This window comes from Oncorhynchus gorbuscha, linkage group LG09 (assembly GCF_021184085.1).
Source record: "Oncorhynchus gorbuscha isolate QuinsamMale2020 ecotype Even-year linkage group LG09, OgorEven_v1.0, whole genome shotgun sequence".
NCBI lineage: Eukaryota > Metazoa > Chordata > Actinopteri > Salmoniformes > Salmonidae > Oncorhynchus > Oncorhynchus gorbuscha.
In genome coordinates, this window is record NC_060181.1 from 100,007,743 (window position 1) to 100,023,111 (window position 15,369).

The 15,369-nt window shown below is 40.8% G+C and overlaps 1 protein-coding gene across 1 annotated transcript in view; it reads left to right on the plus strand.

The window, feature by feature from the left end:
• Nucleotides 1–248: 248 nt before the first annotated feature.
• The window catches only part of LOC124044320 (protein FAM126B-like), a 151,852-nt gene continuing 136,731 nt past the window's right edge, over nucleotides 249–15,369 (plus strand). The window contains exon 1 of the mRNA XM_046363982.1: nucleotides 249–357. The gene's annotated coding sequence lies outside the window, so the exon portion shown is untranslated. The remainder of the gene's footprint in view (nucleotides 358–15,369) is intronic.

Sequence of the window (15,369 nt, forward strand, 5' to 3'; positions counted from 1 at the left end):
CTTCAAATTGAACGGTACACAGTTTTGATGGAAAACTGATCTTTAGAATAATTCCCATAGATTTATAGGATAGTCTCGTTCTAATTATAGCTCATCGGATAATCTACACATCCTTTCCGCAATATTTGCTTCACCTATAGTGATTGCGTTTCTGTACTGAGACTGTCCAATGGAAGGGCAGCAGCATAGCGGGGAGGCGAGGTGATTGGAGGTTCGGGGAGGCGAGGTGATTGGAGGTTCGGGGAGTCCGATAGCGTTCACACGACAGACACGCAATGATTCAATGAAAACTACAGACATTTCTAGCTTCGTTGGTCGAATTCATGTGATATCTGCTGTTAACGCATGACAAATTGGGTAAGTTATATTTCTCTATGTAGCGACGCACCACTGACTAACAACGTAGCTAGTTGGATTTCCAACGTGGATTATTGTTTTGTAACGAGCCAGGAGTGAACACCTTTACGGTTTTCTAGTTTTCTAGTTTCTCGACCTTGTCATTGGATGCTAACTTGATGGTAAGCTAATTTTACCTTTTTGAACCGGGAGTAACACTAGTCTCTGGATGTGGTTTTGTCTGACTAATATATCCTGGGCAGTATATCCTGGCTAGGCTAGTATATCCTAGTTAGTATATCCTAGTTAGTATATCCTGGCTAGTATAGTACAGTATATCATAGTTAGTATATCCTGGCTAGGCTAGTACAGTATATCATAGTTAGTATATCATAGTTATATCATAGTTATATATCCTGGCTAGGCTAGTACAGTAGTATATCATAGTTAGTATATATCCCTGGCTAGGCTAGTACAGTATATCCTGGCTAGTATATCCTGGCTAGGCTAGTACAGTATATCATAGTTAGTATATCCTGGCTAGGCTAGTACAGTATATCCTGGCTAGTATATCCTGGCTAGTATAGTATATCCTAGTTAGTATATCCTGGCTAGTATAGTATATCCTAGTTAGTATATCCTGGCTAGGCTAGTACAGTATATCATAGTTAGTATATCCTGGCTAGGCTAGTACAGTATATCATAGTTAGTATATCCTGGCTAGGCTAGTACAGTATATCATAGTTAGTATATCCTGGCTAGGCTAGTACAGTATATCCTGGCTAGTATATCCTGGCTAGGCTAGTACAGTATATCCTGGCTAGGCTAGTACAGTATATCATAGTTAGTATATCCTGGCTAGGCTAGTACAGTATATCATAGTTAGTATATCCTGGCTAGGCTAGTACAGTATATCCTGGCTAGTATATCCTGGCTAGGCTAGTACAGTATATCCTGGCTAGGCTAGTACAGTATATCCTGGCTAGTATATCCTGGCTAGTATAGTATATCCTAGTTAGTATATCCTGGCTAGTATAGTATATCCTAGTTAGTATATCCTGGCTAGGCTAGTACAGTATATCATAGTTAGTATATCCTGGCTAGTAGTACAGTATATCCTGGCTAGGCTAGTACAGTATATCATAGTTAGTATATCCTGGCTAGGCTATATATCCTGGCTAGGCTAGTACAGTATATCCTGGCTAGGCTAGTTAGTATATCCTGGCTAGTACAGTATATCATAGTTAGTATATCCTGGCTATCCTAGTTAGTATATCCTGGCTAGTAGTATATATCCTGGCTATCCTGGCTATACAGTATATCCTGGCTAGTATATCCTGGCTAGTATAGTATATCCTAGTTAGTATATCCTGGCTAGTATAGTATATCCTAGTTAGTATATCCTGGCTAGTATAGTATATCCTAGTTAGTATATCCTGGCTAGTATAGTATATCCTAGTTAGTATATCCTGGCTAGGCTAGTACAGTATATCCTGGCTAGTATATCCTGGCTAGTATAGTATATCCTAGTTAGTATATCCTGGCTAGTATAGTATATCCTAGTTAGTATATCCTGGCTAGTATAGTATATCCTAGCAGTATATCCTAGTTAGTATATCCTGGCTAGTATAGTATATATTATTATATTTATTATTATATATATATATTTATTATTATTATTATATTATTATTATAGTATTATATATCCTAGCAGTATATCCTGGCTAGTATAGTACATCCTAGCAGTATATCCTAGTTAATATAGTATATCCTAGCAGTATATCCTAGTTAATATAGTATATCCTAGCAGTATATCCTAGTTAATATAGTACATCCTAGCAGTATATCCTAGTTAGTATAGTATATCCTAGCAGTATATCCTGGCTAGTATAGTATATCCTAGCAGTATATCCTAGCAGTATATCCTAGCAGTATATCCTAGCAGTATATCCTAGCAGTATATCCTGGCTAGTATAGTACATCCTAGCAGTATATCCTAGTTAGTATATCCTAGTTAATATAGTACATCCTAGCAGTATATCCTAGTTAGTATATCCTAGTTAATATAGTACATCCTAGCAGTATATCCTAGTTAGTATATCCTAGTTAACATAGTACATCCTAGCAGTATATCCTAGTTAATATAGTATATACTAGCAGTATATCCTAGTTAGTATATCCTAGTTAGTATATCCTAGTTATTATAGTACATCCTAGTTAATATAGTACATCCTAGCAGTATATCCTAGTTAGTATGGTATATCCTAGTTAATATAGTACATCCTAGCAGTATATCCTAGTTAGTATAGTATATCCTAGTTAATATAGTATATCCTAGTTAATATAGTACATCCTAGCAGTATATCCTAGTTAGTATAGTATATCCTAGTTAAGATAGTACATCCTAGCAGTATATCCTAGTTAATATAGTACATCCTAGCAGTATATCCTAGTTAATATAGTATATCCTAGCAGTATATCCCAGTTAGCATTGGCTACGTTACCCAGCCAGCTACGTGTCAACATGTCGTGACGGTATCCGGGCATGACACCGAACAGATTTGTTCGTTGTGCAAAGCTAGACATTATTATTAGCTGCTATATTACACAATTAAAACCACAGAATATGTTGTTGAACCGTGACGTTGTCTGCCTGAGGGCAATACTGAAACCTATAAAACGTGGAAGTTGGAGCCAACCTATATCAAGATATAGCGCCGAAAAGCAGCACACCCTTTGCTAACATTGTTACCTAACGGAGTCGGTGAAATCAGCTGACTGGGTTGAGGTGCGCTGGAGTCTAACTCTGTAAACCTTAACGTTACATGTCCTGTTTAAAGGTGAATTGGCTCTGGGTTGAGGTGCGCTGGTTGTTAGTAATGGACTGAAGGAGTCTAACTCCGTAAACCTTAACGTTACATGTCCTGTTTAAAGGTGAATTGGCTCTGGGTTGAGGTGCGCTGGTTGTTAGTAATGGACTGAAGGAGTCTAACTCCGTAAACCTTAACGTTACATGTCCTGTTTAAAGGTGAATTGGCTCTGGGTTGAGGTGCGCTGGTTGTTAGTAATGGACTGAAGGAGTCTAACTCCGTAAACCTTAACGTTACATGTCCTGTTTAAAGGTGAATTGGCTCTGGAAGCCAAAACAGCCTAATACTCCCATCTTTAGAAACATAAATCCCTCTAAGGTTACATTCATATCACATCAAAATCATTTAACAAATGCGAAATACACGCTTACTGTTTTAACCAATGATGTTTATAACCCCTGGACTGACACTTTATTGAAGCCACTACGCAGCCATTTTGGTGGTACTCAATTGTAAAATAAATGATTTTGGAATCTATAGAAATGCATTAATGTCTGCATTAGTTTTTAAACGTTTATTCTATTACAGATACCTTAAAGCATACTTTTAAATTATATTATGTGAGCCAAACATGACAATTAAAAAGAGAAAGTATATCCTAGCAGTATATTTCTGTACAGCACTTTGAGATATCAGCTGATGTACGAAGGGCTATATAAATACATTTGATTTGATTTGAGTATACAAATGTACAAATGTTTTTTTAAATGATTTTGCTGGCCCCACTACAACCCCAAAAATACTTAAATACATGTAATTTTGTCCTTGAAACATTTTAATTTCAATACTGTAGAATTCCATTCATTCCTATAGAGAACTGTTCCAATGAGGGAGAGCCAATATGGCTGACTGGTGGCTTCAAAGCCCCTTAAATTCCAATACATAGCTTCGGCAATCCAGGGTTTATATACGTCATTGGTTTTAACAGTTGCAGCAGACAGTTTTTTTCAGTGATAACATGTTTGTGGTGTCTGTTTTGTTAACACACCGGTGTTGGGAAACGTAGATAGGTAATTAGCACAGGTAGTCCACGCCGTCTTCTGTCTTTTCTGTAAACAAGCGCTGTAACATGGACATGTGGCCGTTTGGGAGCCCTAACCCTATAAAGGTGAGCATCAATTTTTTTTGTTTTTTTTTGTTCCTGTTCTCGCTGATATGAAAGATAAGGTCTTGTGCTTCCAAAACCTTACCGCAAGCGGTGTGTTCATTTAGTTAATTTACTTGATGTTACCTTTATTTAACTAGGCAAGTCTGTTAAGAACAAATTCTTATTTACAATGACGGCCTACACCGGCCAAACCTGGACGACGCTATTTAACTCGTTTTTAAAATGTCAATGTATTGTATAATGTGAATGTTTTGTGCCTTTCGCCTCTATTGCAATAATAATAATAATAATGACAATAAGGACGTGTAGTTTGGTTTTTATTTATATATATATATATTGTTATCGCTACACAGAGCTTACTGGGTTGTGCTTACTGGGTAAATCCAATCACTTTTTCACAGCACCACTTTTGATTTGAACAAATCCTTCACATACATATTTACTCATTCTAGAAGTGGTCAGAAAGTATATATATTTTTTAAATAAAAAATAAATAAAATCTGAACGCCAAAATATTCAACAGTTATGTGTTCAAAGTTGACCCATTTTGCATACCCTACCATACCATGAGACATCAATGTCTTCAGCACTGGAAAGGGTAAACGGTTGAGGTTCATTTCATTTAAAAGCTTACAAACAGGGTTGTTAAAATAGTTTTATGAATTTCTGGGGGATTATTATTTTTTTTAACCTTTTAACAGCGTCCCACCTCGACAACAGCCAGTGAAATTGCAGAGAGCCACATCAAATGACAGAAATACTCATCATCAACATTGATGAACGATACAAGTGTTAAGCATGGAATTATAGATAAACTCCTTAATGCAACCGCTGAGTCAGATTTCAAACATGCTTTATGGCGAAAGCACACTGCGATTATGTTCGGTCAGCTCCAAGCCACAGAAACCCATACAGCCATTTTCCAAACAAGGAGAGGTGTCACCTAAGTCAGAAATAGCATTAAAATGAATCACTTACCTTTGATCTTCATCTGGTGGCACTCCCAGGTCTCCATGTTAGACAATAAATGTTTGTTTTGTTCGATAATGTCCCTCTTTATGACCAAAAACCTCCTTTTTGTTAGCACGTTTTGTACAGTAATCTGAATGCAGATGGCGCACTGGTGCACTAATTCCAGAGTTTTTTATTTTTAAGTCCAATAAAAGTTAGTAGAAACATGCCAAACGATGTTTAAAATCAATCCTCCGGTTGTTTTTGTCATAAATAATCAATAATATTTCAACTGGAAATAGCTTCATCAATAGGGAAAGGAGAAACAAGAAAGGTGCATTCACAATCAGGGCGCATGGCTGATGAATGGAGATTTCCACTGGCCACTGATTGAAAGTGCTGTATCTCCCTTATAAAGTAAAGGCCTGAAACAATGACTAAAGACTTTTGTTGAGGAAGCCACAGAGATCGTGAACTGGATCCTAAGTCTTTGTATGGTGGATAGGCTTTCAATGGAAAAACAGCCTTTCAAAATAATAGTACTTCCTGGTTGGATTTTTCTCGGGTTTTCGCCTGCCATATCAGTTCTGTTATACTCACAGACATTATTTTAACAGTTTTGGAAACTTTAGTGTTTTCTATCCAAATCTACTATATATATATATCTTCTGGGCCTGAGTAGCAGGTAGTTTAATTTGGGTATACTTTTCATCCAAAATTCAGTTTGCTGACCCCTACACTAGTGAAGTTAACGTCGATCTAAAAACCGGTAAACCCAAGTTTATTATTTTGTAGCTTAGACACTAATTTATATCATCTAAGGTTTTTGTGCTGTGCCCGCCATCAGTTGAGTCACAACATGCTCTTGAATACAGGGTGGGTGTCATGTTTTGGTGATAAATGTCATTCCCATTTTAGTACATTTAAATGTTCAAATGCTACCACAGATATGGTTGGAGGTCCACACATCAGGATGATGACTTCAATGGAAATATGTTTTACATTTTACTGTTAATCCTCCATAGGAAACCTATTTAAAAATGTAAAAAAAATGTGTGTGAAGAACATTGTTTGCATCTATGAGCTAGCTAGCTTTTTTTATGACCACTGTAGGTGTGCGTAAATGCCAACAAAATAACGTTTTGGTCAGTGTGTGTGTGTGTGTGTGTGTGTGTGTGTGTGTGTGTGTGTGTGTGTGTGTGTGTGTGTGTGTGTGTGTGTGTGTGTGTGTGTGTGTGTGTGTGTGTGTGTGTGTGTGTGTGTGTGTGTGTGTATAACCTTTATTTAGCTAGTCAAGTCAGTAAAGAACAAATTCTTATTTACAATGACGGCCTGGGCGATGCTGGGCCAATTGTGCACCGCCCTATGGGACTCCCAATCACGGCCGGATGTGATACAGCCTGGATTCGAACCAGGGACTGTTAAGCCTTTTGCACTGAGATGCAGTGCCTTAGATTGGTGTGTGTTAACTATTAACTGTGCTAGAATGCTTAAAAGGCCGCTAAATGTTAAATATCGGTTTTCGGTATCAGGTTTTTGGCAAGGAAAATATTGGATCGTGGTATCGGCCAGAAATGTCATATCGGTGCATCACTTATCTATGACAAGGACATCCCGGCCGGCCAAACCCTCCCCTAACCTGGACGCCGCTGGGCCAATTGAACGCTGTCTCATGGGTATCACGGCCGGCTGCGAGTCTGTAGTGACACCTTTAGCCCTGCCACTTAGGATGCCTGAAAAATCAAATCAAATCAAATCAATTTATATAGCCCTTCGTACATCAGCTGATATCTCAAAGTGCTGTACAGAAACCCAGCCTAAAACCCCAAACAGCAAACAATGCAGGTGTAAAAGCACGGTGGCTAGGAAAAACTCCCTAGAAAGGCCAAAACCTAGGAAGAAACCTAGAGAGGAACCGGGCTATGTGGGGTGGCCAGTCCTCTTCTGGCTGTGCCGGGTAGAGATTATAACAGAACATGACCAAGATGTTCAAATGTTCATAAATGACCAGCATGGTCAAATAATAATAAGGCAGAACAGTTGAAACTGGAGCAGCAGCACAGTCAGGTGGACTGGGAACAGCAAGGAGCCATCATGTCAGGTAGTCCTGGGGCACGGTCCTAGGGCTCAGGTCCTCCGAGAGAGAGAAAGAAAAAGAGAATTAGAGAGAGCATATGTGGGGTGGCCAGTCCTCTTCTGGCTGTGCCGGGTGGAGATTATAACAGAACGTGGCCAAGATGTTCAAATGTTCATAAATGACCAGCATGGTTGAATAATAGTAAGGCAGAACAGTTGAAACTGGAGCAGGAGCATGGCCAGGTGGACTGGGGACAGCAAGGAGTCCTCATGTCAGGTAGTCCTGGGACATGGTCCTAGGGCCCAGGCCAGTTGAAACTGGAGCAGCAGCATGGCCAGGTGGACTGGGGACAGCAAGGAGTCATCATGTCAGGTAATAATATAATAATATGCCATTTAGCAGACGCTTTTATCCAAAGCGACTTACAGTCATGTGTGCATACATTCTACGTATGGGAGGTCCCGGGAATCGAACCCACTACCCTGGCGTTACAAGCGCCATGCTCTACCAACTGAGCTACAGAAGGACCAGGTAGTCCTGGGGCATGGTCCTAGGGCTCAGGTCCTCAGAGAGAGAGAAAGAGAGAAGGAGAGAATTAGAGAACGCACACTTAGATTTACACAGGACACCGAATAGGACAGGAGAAGTACTCCAGATAAACAAACTGACCCCAGCCCCCGACACATAAACTACTGCAGCATAAATACTGGAGGCTGAGACAGGAGGGGTCAGGAGACACTGTGGCCCCATCCGAGGACACCCCCGGACAGGGCCAAACAGGAAGGATATAACCCCACCCACTTTGCCAAAGCACAGCCCCCACACCACTAGAGGGAAATCTTCAACCACCAACTTACCATCCTGAGACAAGGCCGAGTATAGCCCACAAAGATCTCCGACACGGTACAACCCAAGGGGGGAGGAAACCCAGACAGGCCGACCACAACAGTGAATCAACCCACCCAGGTGACGCACCCCCCAGGGACGGCACGAGAGAGCCCCAGCAAGCCAGTGACTCAGCCCCGTAACAGGATTAGAGGCAGAGAATCCCAGTGGAAAAAGGGGAACCGGCCAGGCAGAGACAGCAAGGGTGGTTCGTTGCTCCAGAGCCTTTCCGTTCACCTTCCCACTCCTGGGCCAGACTACACTCAATCATATGACCCACTGAAGAGATGAGTCTTCAGTAAAGACTTAAAGGTTGAGACCGAGTTTGCGTCTCTGACATGGGTAGGCAGACCGTTCCATAAAAATGGAGTTCTATAGGAGAAAGCCCTGCCTCCAGCTGTTTGCTTAGAAATTCTAGGGACAATTAGGAGGCCTGCGTCTTGTGACCGTAGCGTACGTGTAGGTATGTACGGCAGGACCAAATCAGAGAGGTAGGTAGGAGCAAGCCCATGTAATGCTTTGTAGGTTAGCAGTAAAACCTTGAAATCAGCCCTTGCTTTGACAGGAAGCCAGTGTAGAGAGGCTAGCACTGGAGTAATATGATCAAATCGGATTGACTGAACCGGATTGACTTGACACAACGTGAAAAGCAAGCTGTACAAACTATACAGAAATGACACAGGACGTTTTACTTTAAAGAGTTTGAGTCCTCCATGAAGCGTTCATCCACTTATACGGGTAAGAGTCTAGTTACATTTAAAGATATTAAACATTTCTAATTTTGTCAGTCATTTTCATTGCAAGTTAAAGCGTAATGTTAGCTGGCAGGCTTGCTAGCTAAGGATACGTGTATGACCAATTTAGAAAAGTGTCTGGTTATGCATAATGTAAGAATTATAAAATATTTATACAATATTTTTTTCTGGATGCTTTCTCTTTTTGATATTGCTACTATGAAAATTTGCAAGTAAACATTTCACTGTACCTTTTGCACCTTTTTATCTTTTTGTGTTTATTAAGGATCCCTTTTAGTGGTTGCCAAGGCAGCAGCTACGCTTCCTGGTGTTTATTAAGGATCCCTTTTAGCGGTTGCCAAGGCAGCAGCTACGCTTCCTGGTGTTTATTAAGGATCCCTTTTAGTGGTTGCCAAGGCAGCAGCTACGCTTCCTGGTGTTTATTAAGGATCCCTTTTAGCGGTTGCCAAGGCAGCAGCTACGCTTCCTGGTGTTTATTAAGGATCCCTTTTAGCGGTTGCCAAGGCAGCAGCTACGCTTCCTGGTGTTTATTAAGGATCCCTTTTAGCGGTTGCCAAGGCAGCAGCTACGCTTCCTGGTGTTTATTAAGGATCCCTTTTAGCGGTTGTCAAGGCAGCAGCTACGCTTCCTGGTGTCCAAACACATTAAGGCGCTTGCATATAAAACAGTACATCATATAACATTATTACACCACTACATATGTATAATACAGTTACTAATACAATGTTAGTGCTTGTGCGCGTAAACGTGTCTGTACCTTTTTGTGTCTCTTCACAGACACGCATGATCTGTTTTTTAAAATGTGATTCTACTGTTGCATCAGTTACCTGATGTGGAATAGAGTTCCATGTGGTCGTGGCTCTATGTAGTACTGTGGAATAGAGTTCCATGTGGTCGTGGCTCTATGTAGTACTGTGGAATAGAGTTCCATGTAGTCATGGCTCTATGTAGTACTGTGGAATAGAGTTCCATGTAGTCATGTCTCTATGTAGTACTGTGGAATAGAGTTCCATGTGGTCATGGCTCTATGTAGTACTGTGGAATAGAGTTCCATGTCGTCATGGCTCTATGTAGTACTGTGGAATAGAGTTCCATGTAGTCATGGCTCTATGTAGTACTGTGGAATAGAGTTCCATGTAGTCGTGGCTCTATGTAGTACTGTGGAATAGAGTTCCATGTAGTCGTGGCTCTATGTAGTACTGTGGAATAGAGTTCCATGTAGAAATGTCTCTATGTAGTACTGTGCACCTCCCTAGTCTGTTCTGGACTTGGGGATTGTGAAGAGACCTCTAGTAGCATGTCTTGTGGGGTATGCATGGTTGTCTGAGCTGTGTGCTATTAGTTTAAACAGACAGCTCGGTGCATTCAGCATGTCAACTTCTTACAAAAACAAGTAGTGATGCCGTTGATCTCCCGCTTTGAGCCATGAGAGATTAACATTTCATATAATTGTTAGCTACCCGTTTACTTTTAAGGGCCAGCCGTGCTGCCCTGTTCTGAGCCAATTGTAATTTTCCTGTGCCTCTTTATAGCACCTGACCACATGACTGAACAGTAGTCCAGGTGCGACAAAACTAGGGCCTGTTGGACCTGCCTTGTTGATAGTGCTGTTAAGAAGGTAGAAACTAGGGCCTGTAGGACCTGCCCTGTTGATAGTGTTGTTAAGAAGGTAGAAACTAGGGCCTGTAGGACCTTCCTTGTTGATAGTGTTGTTAAGAAGGTAGAAACTAGGGCCTGTAGGACCTGCCTTGTTGATAGTGTTGTTAAGAAGGTAGAAACTAGGGCCTGTAGGACCTGCCTTGTTGATAGTGTTGTTAAGAAGGTAGAAACTAGGGCCTGTAGGACCTGCCTTGTTGATAGTGTTGTTAAGAAGGTAGAAACTAGGGCCTGTAGGACCTGCCTTGTTGATAGTGTTGTTAAGAAGGTAGAAACTGGGCCTGTAGGACCTGCCTTGTTGATAGTGTTGTTAAGAAGGTAGAAACTAGGGCCTGTAGGACCTGCCTTGTTGATAGTGTTGTTAAGAAGGTAGAAACTAGGGCCTGTAGGACCTGCCTTGTTGATAGTGTTGTTAAGAAGGTAGAAACTAGGGCCTGTAGGACCTGCCTTGTTGATAGTGTTGTTAAGAAGGTAGAAACTAGGGCCTGTAGGACCTGCCTTGTTGCTAGTGTTGTTAAGAAGGTTGAAACTAGGGCCTGTAGGACCTGCCTTGTTGATAGTGTTGTTAAGAAGGTTGAAACTAGGGCCTGTAGGACCTGCCTTGTTGATAGTGTTGTTAAGAAGGTAGAAACTAGGACCTGTAGGACCTGCCTTGTTGATAGTGTTGTTAAGAAGGTAGAAACTAGGGCCTGTATGACCTGCCTTGTTGATAGTGTTGTTAAGAAGGCAGAGCAGCGCTTTATTATAGACAGACTTCTCCCCATCTTAGCTACTGTTGTATCAATGTTTTGACCATGATAGTTTACATTCCAGGGTTACTCCAAACAGTTCAGTCACCTCAACTTTCTGAATTTCCACATTACTCATTACAAGATTTAGTTGAGGTTTAGTGAATGATTTGTCCCAAGACCAACTTATTCCTTCATTCTGAAACTAACTGCAACTGTTTTAAGTGTTGCATTTATTTCAGTCAATGTAGTAGCTGACGTGTACAGTGTTGCGTCATCTGCATACAAAGACATTCTTTACTCAAAGCCAGTGGCGTGTCATTAGTAAAGATTGAAAAAAAGCTAGGGGCCTAGACAGCTGCCCTGGGGAATTCCTGATTCTTCCTGGATTATGTTGGCTAGGCTTCCATTAAATAACAGGTTTTGTGTTCTGTTAGACAGGTAACTCTTTATCCACAATATAGCAGGGGGTGTAAAGCCATAATGCAAGTTTTTCCAGCAGCAGACTGATCAATAATGTCAAAAGCCGCATGGAACTCTAACACAACAGCCCCCACTATCTTTTTATCATACATTTCTCTCAGCCAATCATCAGTCATTTGTGTCAGAGCTGTGCTTGTTGAATGTCCTTCCCTATAAGCGTGCTGAAAGTCTTGTCAATTTGTTTACTGTGAAATAGCATTGTATCTGGTCAAATACATTTTTTTTTCTCAAAGTTTAAGGTTTGGGAACTGTCTGACTGGTTGGCTATTTGAGCCAGTAAAGGGGGCTTTACTATTCTTAGGTAGTGGAATGACTTGCTTCCCTCTGGGTCTGAGGGGCACACACTTTCTAGTAGGCTTAAATTGAAGATGTGGCAATATCGTCTGCTATTATCCTCAATAATGTTCCATGTTGTCAGACCCCAGTGACTTGCTGTTGATTGACAAATCATTTTTCACCTTCACACTCACTTTAAGAAACTACAAATTACAATCATTAAAGTAGTTGGCAATATCAGTCGGTTTTGTGACGAATTTGTCCTCTGATTCAATGAATGATGGAGCTGAGTTTGCCCTTTTCCCAAAAATGTTTGAGTTACTCCATTATTTGTCATTTATCTTTGTTTCCATGGTGTGGATTCTTATTTTTATTCAGTTTAGTCACATGATTTCTCAATTTGCAGTACTTTTGCCAATCGGTTGTGCAGCCAGACCTATTCGCCATTCCTTTTGCCTCATCCCTCTCAATCCACCATTTTTAAATTCCTCATCAATCCATGGGGATGTAACTTCGTTGTAATTTTCTATATTTTTTAAAACCTTTTTCTCCCCAATGTTGTGGTATCCCATCGCTGCAACTCCCGTATGGACTCGGGAGAGGCGAAGGTCGAGAGCCGCGTGTCCTCAAACACAACCCGTCCAAGCAGCACTGCTTCTTGAGACAATGCCTGCTGAACGCGGAAGCCAGCCGCACCAATGTCGGAGGAAACACTACAGCTGGTGACTGTGTCAGCGTGCTTTGTGCCGGGCCGGCCACAGAAGTTACAAGAGCGCAATGGGACAAGGACATCCCTGCCGGCCAAACCCTCTCCTAACCTGTTCGACGCTGGGCCAATTAAAGAGCTGCCCAATGGGTCTCCCGGTCGCGGCTGGCTGCGACAGGGCCCCGACAAAAAAACAGGATCTAGCGCTGCAATGCAGTGCCTTAGACCACTGTGCCACTCGGAAGGCAGTCATTTTCTTAATGGGTGCATGCTTAGTAGCGACTGGGATAAGCAAATTCACAAATGTGTCAAGTGCAGCGTGCGTCTGTTTTCCTCTTATTACACATCACGGACCAACAAACATATGAATCACTACAAAACTTCTTGTATGACCTCTTATACACTTTAGGCCCAGCCTTTGGAACTTTGGTTTTCCTAGATATTGCTACTATATTGTGATCACTACATCCGATGGATCTGGATACTGCTTTAAAGCAGGTTTATGCAGCATTAGTAAAGGTGTGATCAATGAATGTTGATGATTTAATTCCTGTGCTGTTTGTAACTACCCTGGTAGGTTGACTGATATCCTTAACCAGGTTGCAGGCACTGGTTACAGTTAGAAGCTTTTTCCTGAGTGGACAGATGATTACCAGTCAATATTTAAATCACCCAGAAAATATACCTCTGTTGATATCACATATATTATCAAGCATTTCACACGTCATCCAGATTAGAGGCCGACCGATTAATCGGAATGGACGATTAATTAGGGCCGATTTCAAGTTTTCATAACAATCGGAAATCGGTATTTTTGGGCGCCGTTTTTTATTTTTTTTTTTATAAAAAAAAAATTATCGTTATTATTTTATAGATATATATATATTTTTACACCTTTCATTTAATCTGTATTTAACTAGGCAAGTCAGTTAAGAACACTCATATTTTCAATGACGGCCTAGGAACGGTGGGTTAACTGCCTAGTTCAGGGGCAGAAAGACAATTTTCACCTTGTCAGCTCGGGGGATCCAATCATGCAACCTTACAGTTAACTAGTCCAACCTCTCTCTCGTTGCACTCCACAAGGAGACTGCCCGTTATGCAAATGCAGTAAGGTAAGTTGCTAGCTAGCATTAAACTTATCTTATAAATAACAATCAATCATAATCACTAGTTAACTACACATGGTTGATGATATTACTAGATATTATCTAGCATGTCCTGTGTTGCATATAATCTGACTGCGCATACAAGTATCTGACTGAGCGGTGGTAGGCAGAAGCAGGCGCGTAAACATTCATTCAAACAACACTTTCGTGTGTTTTGCCAGCAGCTCTTCGTTGTGCGTCAAGCATTGCGCTCTTTATGACTTCAAACCTATCAACTCCCGAGATGAGGCTGGTGTGACCGACGTGAAATGGCTGGCTAGTTAGCGCGCGCTACTAGTGTTTCAAACTTCACTCGCTCTGAGCCTTGGGGTGGTTGTTTCCCTTGCTCTGCATGTGTAACGCTGCTTCGATGTGGTGGCTATTGTCGTTGTGTTGCTGGTTCGAGCCCAGGGAGGAGCGAGGAGAGGGATGGAAGCTATACTGTTACACTGGCAATACTAAAGTGCCTATAAGTACATCCAATAGTCAAAGGTTAATGAAATACAAATGGTATAGAGGGAAATAGTCCTATAATAACCACAACCTAAAACGTCTTACCTGGGAATATTGATGTTTCATATGATTTGATTTGATTTGATTCTCATGTTCTGAGCAAGGAACTGAAACGTTAGCTTTCTTACATGGCACATATTGCACTTTTACTTCTCCAACACTTTGTTTTTGCATTATTTAAACCAAATTTAACATGTTTCATTATTTACTTGAGGCTAAATTGATTTTATTGATTTATTATATGAAGTTAAAATAAGTGTTAATTCAGTATTGTTGTAATTGTCATTATTACAATTGTTTTAATTTTTATTTTATTTAAATCAGCCAATTTTAATCGGTATTGGCATTTTTGGTCCTCCAATAATCTGTATCGGTATCGGAGTCGAAAAATCATAATCGGTCGACCTCTAATCCAGATACTGACTGTTAGTATTTGCTGGTCTAGAGCAGCTTCCCACCAGAATGGGCTTTAGGTGAGGCAGATGAACCTGTAGCCATATTCTTTCAACAGTATTTAACATGAGGTCATCTCTAAGCTTTACAGGAATGTGGTTCTGAATATAAACAGCAACCCCTCCACCTTTGGTAGATGTTATAACGTTGTATTGCTACCATTGTATCATCAAAGGTATTATCTAAGTGAGTTTCAGGGATAGTCAGAATATGAATGTCTTCTGTTACAAGCAAGTTATTGACTTCATGGAGCTTGTTTCTTAGGCTACATATGTTAATATGGGCTATTTTTAGCACTTTATTGGGTTGCTTGATTGTTTTGAATGCTTTACTGGGAAGGTTATCAAAGGTAGACTTACTCATGTTATTTACATTGGGGCTGATAGTGCAGGGTGAGCTGCATAAAGTTTTCTTCCTACTAGGG